This window comes from Mustela lutreola, chromosome 17 (genome assembly GCF_030435805.1).
Source record: "Mustela lutreola isolate mMusLut2 chromosome 17, mMusLut2.pri, whole genome shotgun sequence".
NCBI lineage: Eukaryota > Metazoa > Chordata > Mammalia > Carnivora > Mustelidae > Mustela > Mustela lutreola.
Window position 1 is genome coordinate 28004970 of NC_081306.1, and position 7779 is coordinate 28012748.

The window sequence follows — 7779 nt, forward strand, 5'->3', positions numbered from 1 at the left end:
CATATAAATTTTAGGATTCTTTACTTACTTCTGTAAAAAATTATATGGATTTTTTTTAAGATTTTTAATTTATTTATTTGACAGAGAGAGATGACAAGCAGGCAGAGAGGCAGGCAGAGAGAGAAGAGGAAGCAGGCTTCCTGCTGAGCAGAGAGTCTGATGCGGGGCTCGATCCCAGGACCCTGGGATCATGACCTGAGCCGAAAGCAGCGGCTTAACCCACTGAGCCACACAGGCGCCCCTAACATTGGATTTTTGATAGGAATTGGATTTACAGATGGTTTTCGGTAGTATGGACATTTTAACAATGTTAATTCTTGCCATTCATAAATATGAGCTATCTTTCCGTTTGTGTCTCCTTCAATTTCTTTATCAATGTCATAGTTTATGGAGTACAGATCTTTCATCTTCTTAGTTAAATCTATTCCTAAGTATTTTATTATTTTTGATGCTATTGTGAATTAGATTGTTTTCTTTATTTTTTCAGATAGTTCATCATTAGAGTGTTAAAATGCTCCTGTCTTGTGCTTACTTTGGCAGCACATATACTAAAATTGGAATGATGCAGAGAAGATTAGCGTGATCACTAAACAAGGATGACATGAAAAACTGGGAAGCATTCCATATTAAAAAGAAATGAAACAAAACAAAATTCTTGTCTGTTATATATTGATCTTGTATTTGGCAGCTTTACTAAATTTGTTTATTCAAAATTTTTTGTGAAGTTTTTAGGATTTTTTAACATGTAAGTTCATGTTATCCAAAAAAATAAAATTTTACTTCTTCCTTTTTTTTTTTTTTGGAGTCTCTTATTTCCTTGTGTTCCTTGTTTCTCTGGCTAGGACATCCAGTAGTATGTCAAATGAGAGTAGTGAAAGTGGATACACTTGTCTTTTTTCTGATCGTTAAGGGGAAAACTTTCAAACTTTTTTGATTGAATATGAGATTAGCTCTGGGCTTGCAATATGTGTTTTCTCTTTAATGGATTTTTAAAATTATTTTTTAAATTTTTTTATAAACATATAATGTGTTTTTATCCCTAGGGGTACAGGTCTGTGAATCACCAGGTTCACACATTTCATAGCACTCACCATCACTCACCATAGCACTTGCCCTCCCCAATGTCCATACCCCCACCATCCTCTCCCAACACACCTCCCCCCAGCAACCCTCAGTCTGTCTTGTGAGATTCAGTCTTTTATGGTTTGTCTCCCTCCCAATCCCATCTTCTATTTTTCTTTTCGTACGCCCGAAACCGCCTATGTTGCATCTCTACTTCATCATATCAGGGAAATCATAGGATAGTTGTCTTTCTCAGATCGATTTATTTCGCCAAGCATAATACCCTCTAGTTCCATCCACGTCATCACAAATAGCAGGATTTCATTTCTTTTGATGGCTGCATAGTATTCCATTGTACATATATACCACATCTTATTTATTGATTCATCTGTTGAAGGACATTTAGGTTCTTTCCATAGTTTAACTATTGTGGACATTGCTGCTATAAACATTTGGGTGCATGTGCCCCTTCAGAATGCCACGTTTGTATCTTTAGGGTATATACTCAGTACTACAATCACTGGGTCATAGGGTAGTTCTATTTTCTGCTTTTTGAGGCACCTCCACGCTGTTTTCCAGAGTGGTTGCACCAGCTTGCATTCCCGCGTACAGTGTAGGAGGGTTGCCCTTTCTCCACATCCTCGCCAGCATCTGTCATTGACTGACTTGTTCATTTTAGCCATTCTGAAAGGTGTGAGGTGGTATCTCATTCTGGTTTTGATTTGTATTTCCCTGATGCCGAGTAATGTGGAGCATTTTTTCATGTGTCTGTTGGCCATTTAGATGTATTCTTTGCAGAAATGTCTGTTCATGTGCTCTGCCCATTTCTTCATTGGGTTATTTGTTCTTAGGGTGTTGAGTTTGATAAGCTCTTTATAAATTTTGGATACTGGCCCTTTATCTGGTATGTTATTTGCAAATATCTTCACCCAGATAACTTCTGACAGTCATCTTTTGGCTTTGTTAACTGTTTCCTTTGCTGGGCAAAAGCTTTTTGATCTGATGAAATCCCAATAGTTCATTCTTGCCCTTGCTTCCCTTGCCTTTGGTGATGTTCCTAGGAAGAAGTTGCTGCTGCTGAGGTCAAAGAGGTTGCTACCTGCTCTCTCCTCAAGGATTTTGATGGATTCTTTCTCACATTATACTTCTTCATCCATTTCCAGTCTATTTTCATGTATGGTGTAAGGAAATGATTCAATGTCATTTTTCTGCATGTGGCTGTTCAATTTTCCCGACTCTAAGGCCAGCGGCACCTTCTCTTCCCCGGGGGTGGCGTGCTGTACCTTCCCACACTTGCTCCTGGGTACCGCGGTGACACAAGTGTGCGACCACGCTTCTCTCTCAAGTAGAGGGGATGCTAGGGCAAAGAGAATTTCGCTCCATGCGGGTATCTTCCAACCTGCTGTGGAGACTAGAACAGGCAAGCAGCAGCATCCCCAAACCCAACTCTGATTTCCCAACAAAAGATGTACTTTCCCAGGGGAGATGCCCAGGCAAAGAGGCTATCGCTGTATGCGGGTTTCTCCCACCCAGAGACTGGGCTCGGGCAAGCAGCAGCAGCCCGCAGAACATTTCTCAGGGAATGCGGTGCTTTCGCAGAGGCTTTGGCTTGGAGCGTACAGCACTTCGCCGCTGCTTCCTCAACAAGGCTTCATTCGCATCAGGGAAGAAGAGCTGTGGGAGAGCTGGTGCCTCCTGGCCTTGCTTTCCGGGATCCATGTTCCCATCCTGGGTTCACCCTGTCAGGCCGAACTAAGCAGACAAAGCCAGAACCGTGCAGTAGCGTACGTAGCCTAGGATGGCACTCTATGCACACTACCATCTCGCGGTGTAGGCATCGCTTGGCCTTTTACTCAGGCGCTCAGGAGGACTCGCGGACTAGGCCAGCGCTTTCCCCACTGGAAAGGAAGGTGACAGGATCCCTGCACACTGCCCTGTGCACTGAACAGGGAGCTTTGCGGAACTTTCCCCTCTCCTTCCCCTTAAACCCCGTGCCTCCTCCAAGCTTCCACATCCTGGAGGAAGACGGCACCTGATGGCCAGTTCTTTCTGGGAGTTGTTTCTCGAGCTCAGGGTAGGCGCCTGGTGGCAAGCCCATGACTCCCCCACGGACAAGTGGCCAAAGAGCTGCTGTTTCCTTGAGCCCAAAGGCTTTCTGCCCAGACTCCTTCCTCAGAGTGGAGCCCTTTCCCCTGCCCTAATCTTCCCCTCGTGTCTCCTTAGCAGCCAGGCTTCCATCGCTCTGCAGTGACAGACTTGTCCTTTTCCTTAAGGCTCTTTCCACAGGCATCAACGCGCTTCTCTCTCAGGTAGAGGGGATGCCCAGGCCAAGAGGATTTCGCTCCATGCGGGTTTATGACACCGTGCTGTGGAGACTAGCTCCGGCAAGCAGCAGGCAGCATCCCACAGACCCGACTCTGATTTCCCAAAGAATGCTGTGCTTTCCCACAGGGTATGCCCCGGCAAAAGGCTTTTCCTCTATGCGGGTTTCTCCCATCGTTCTGCGAATACTAGGCTAAGGCAAGCAACAAAAGCAGCCCACAGAACCGACTCGGATTTACCAGTGTCTGCTATGCTTTCACAGAGGTTTTCAGGTTGGCGCAAACCGCACTTCGCTGCTGCTTCCTCAGCAAGGCTTTGTCGTTGGCTCTGTCGAGACAGGGTAGAAGTGCCGCGGGAAAGCTCGTGCCTTTTGGGCCTTGCTTTCCCGAGCTCTTAGTTCGCGCCCGGGGTTCACCTTGCTAAGCCGAACTAAGCAGACACAGTCACAACCCTGCAGCAGCGTGCGTGGCCTAGCATGGCACTCTAGGCCTATTACCATCTCCTGGTGTATGTAAGGCTTTGCCTTTTGCTCAGGCGCTCAGGCAGACTCGGTGTCTAGGCCAGTGCCTTCACCACAGGAGAGAGGAGCCGTCAGGATATGTGCACACGGCCCGTGGACTGGGTTTGGGAACTGTGGGGGACTGTATCCACTCCTTCCCCGGCACACCCCTTGACACCCACAACGCTGCCACATCTTGGTGGAAGACGGCATCTTACTGCCCGTTTCTCCATGGGATTGTTTCTGCGAGTTCCGGGTATGGCACCTGGGGTCAAGCCCGTCTGCCCTTGGGACAGGTGGCCAAGGAGATGCTGTCCCCTTGGGACCAGAGGCACAGGACAGGCCTGCCTTCTGCACTGACTCCTTCATCAGAGTGGAGCATGCGTACCTGTCCTAGTCGTCCCCTCATGTCTCCTTAGCAGCCAGGCTTCAATCACTCCGCAAAGGGAGCGGGTGACACTTGTCTTAGCACGTGGAGGAGGCACGGGGTTTAAGGGGAAGGAGTAGGGACAGTCCCCCAAAGCTCCATAATCTGTGCACGGGCCGTGTGCAGGTATCCTGTCGCCTCCTCTCTCCTGTGGGGAAGGCACTGGCCTAGCCGAGTCTGCCGGAGTGCCACAGCAAAAAGCAAAGCTTAACCTAACCCAGGAGATGGTAATAGGCATAGAGTGCCATGCTAGGCCAAGCTCGCTGCTGCAGGGTTGTGACTTTGCTTAGTTCAGCATAGCAAGGTGAATCCCGGGCGTAAACTTGGAGCCCGGAAATCAAATCCCAAGTGGCACCAGCACTTCCTCAGCTCTTCTTTCCTGCCGCGCAGAGTAAACACCCAATGCCTTTCTGAGGAAGCAGCAACGAAGTTCGGATCGTGCCAAGCCGAAAACCTCTTCGAAAGCATAGCAGTCGCTGGGAAATCAGTCGGTTCTGAGGGCTGCTGTTGCTGCTTGCCTTAGCCTAGTATTCGCAGCAGGATCGGAGAAACCCGCATAGAGCGAAAGCCTCTTTGCCCTGGCATCCCCTCTGGGAAAGCACAGCATTCTTTGGGAACTCAGAGTCCAGTCGGAGCGCTGCTACTGTTTCCCTGGGCTGGTCTGGCCAGACTGAGATTCCGCCTAAGCGCCAGAGTAAAAGCCCAAGCGATGCCTACACTGGGAATGGTAGTGTGCATAGAGTGCCATCCTAGGCTATGCACGCTACTGCAGGGTTGTGGCTGTGTCTGCTTAGTTCTGCCTGGCAGGGTGAACCCAGGATGTGAACATGGAGCCCGGGAAAGCAAGGCCCAAGAGGCACCAGCTCTCCCGCAGCTCTTCTTCCCTGACGCGACGGAAGCCTTGCTGAGGAAGCAGCAGCGAAGTGCTGTTCGCTCCAAGCCAAAGCCTCTGCGAAAGCCCAGCATTCGCTGAGAAATGTTCTGCGGGCAGCTGGTGGTTGCCTGAGCGCAGTCTCGCGGTGGTAGAAACCCGCATACAGCGAAAGCCTCTTTGCCTGGGCATCACCCCTGGGAAAGCACAGCGTTCCTTGGGAAATCAGAGTTGGGTTTGGGGATGCTACTGCTGCTTGCCTGAGCTAGTCTCTGCAGCTCGGTGGAAGATACCCGCATGGAGCGAAATACCATTTGCCCTAGCATCCCCTCTGCCTGAGAGAGAAGCCAAGGGTGGGGAAGGCACAGCATGCCGCCCCCGGAGAAGGCAAGGAGCCGTTGGCCTTGGGGTCGGGAAACGCTCGGGAAGCAGGATAGCCTGCCGTGGCACAAACAGCAGGCCGGTGGCAAGACAAGTGTCACCCGCTCCCTGTGCGGAGAGATGGAAGCCTGGATGCTAAGGAAACGTGAGGGGACCTCTAGGGCAGAGGCGCGTGCTCCACTCTGAGGAAGGAGTCTGGGCAGAAGGTAGGCCTGTCCTGTGCCTCTGGTCCCAAAGGGACAGCATCTCCTTGGCCACCTGTCCCAAGGGCAGACTTGGGCTTGCCACCGGGTGCCATACTCGGAACTCCCAGAAACAACCCCACGGAGAAACGGGCAGTCAGATGCCGTCTTCCACCAAGATGTGGCAGCGATGTGGGTGGCAGGGGGTGTGCCGGTGAAAGAGTGAAGACAGTCCCCCACAGTACCCCATGCCAGTGCACGGGCCGTGTGCAAGGATCCTGTGGCCTCCCCTCTCCTGTGGTGAAGGCACTGGCCTCGATCCCGAGTTTGCCTGAGCGCCAGAGCAAAAGGCAAAGCCTTACCTACCCCAGGAGATGGTAATAGGCATAGAGTGCCATGCTAGGACACGCACGCTGCTGCAGATTTGTGACTGCGTCTGCTTACTTCGGCATAGCAAGGTGAACCCCGAGAGTGAATTTGGACCCCGGGAAAGCAAGTCCAAGAGGCCCCAGCTCTCCCGCGGCTCTTCTTCCCTACCACGACAGAGCGAACACCCAAAGCTTTGCTGATGAAAGAGCAGCAAAGTGCGGTTTGCGCCAAGCTGAAAACCTCTGCGCAAGCATAGCAACGCTGGGAAATCAGAGTCGGTTCTGAGGGCTGCTGTTGCTGCTTGCCTTAGACTAATATTCGCAGCACGATGTGAGAAACCCGCATAGAGCGAAAGCCTCTTTGCCCAGGCCTCCTCTCTGGGAAAGCACAGCAATCTTCGGGAAATCAGAGTCCGGTCTGAGGGATGCTCCTGTTGCCTGAGCTGGTCTCCTCAGCACGGTGCCATTAACCCGCATGGAGCGAAATCCTCTATGCCTGGGCATCCCCTCTGCCTGAGAGAGAAGCGCGGGTGCACCAGTGGAAAGAGCCTTAAGGAAAGGGACACGTTTTTCAGTGTGGTCCCCAGGAGCATGTCTGTGGAAGGTGCAGCACGCTGTCCGGGGAGAACAGGAGCCATTAACCCTCTGGTCTGGAAACGGTTGCAAAGCAGGAGAGCCGGCAATACAATTATCACCCGCTCCCAGTGCAGAGAGACAGAAGCCAGGCTGCTAAGGAGACAGAAGGGGATGAGTAGGGCAGGGCGCGTGCTCCACTCTTAGGAAGGAGTCTGGGCAGAAAGCATGCCTGTCCTGAACCTCTGGGCCTAAGAAGACAGCAGCTCCATCCGACCTGTCCCCGGGACACACATGCGCTTGCCACCAGGAACCTACGCTGAACTCACAGAAACAGCTCCCTGAAAGAACAGGGAGTCAGATGCCGTCTTCCTCTAGGATGTGGAAGCTTGGAGGAGGCACGGGGTTTAAGGGGAAGGACTGGGGACAGTCCCCAAAAGCTCCACAATCTGTGCACGGGCCGTGTGCAGGGATCCTGTCGCCTCCTTTCTCCTGTGGGGATGGCACTGGCCTAGCCGAGTCTGCCTGAGAGCCAGAGCAAAAAGCAAAGCCTAACCTACCCCAGGAGATTGTAATAGGCATAGAGTGCCATGCTAGGCCAAGCTCGCTGCTGCAGGGTTGTGACTTTGTCTGCTTATTTCAGCATAGCAAGGTGAATCCCGGGCGTAAACTCGTAGCCAGGGAAATCAAATGCCAAGAGGCACCACCTCTCCCGCGGCACTTCTTCCCTGCCCCGCAGAGTGAACACCCAATGCCTTTCTGAGGAAGCAGCAGCGACGTGCGTTTCCTGCCAAGCTGAAAACCTCTGCGAACGCATAGCAGTCGCTGGGAAATCAGAGTCGGTTCTGTGGGCTGCTGTTGCTGCTTGCCTTAGCCTAATATTCACAGCTCGAAGGGTGAAACCCGTATAGAGCGAAAGCCTCTTTGCCTTGGCATCCCCTCTGGGAAAGCACAGCAATCTTTGGGAAATCAGAGTCCGGTCTGAGGGATGCTCCTGTTGCCTGAGCTGGTCTCCTCAGCACGGTGTCATAAACCCGCATGGAGCGAAATCCTCTATGCCTGGGCATCCCCTCTGCCTGAGAGAGAAGCGCGGT

The 7779-nt window shown here is 51.4% G+C and overlaps 1 non-coding gene across 1 annotated transcript; it reads left to right on the top strand.

Moving 5' to 3' along the window:
- Positions 1-524: 524 nt before the first annotated feature.
- Positions 525-631, top strand: LOC131820179 (U6 spliceosomal RNA). The gene has a single exon (XR_009349498.1). It is a non-coding gene; the product is annotated as a U6 spliceosomal RNA (small nuclear RNA).
- The last annotated feature ends 7148 nt before the right edge of the window (positions 632-7779 follow it).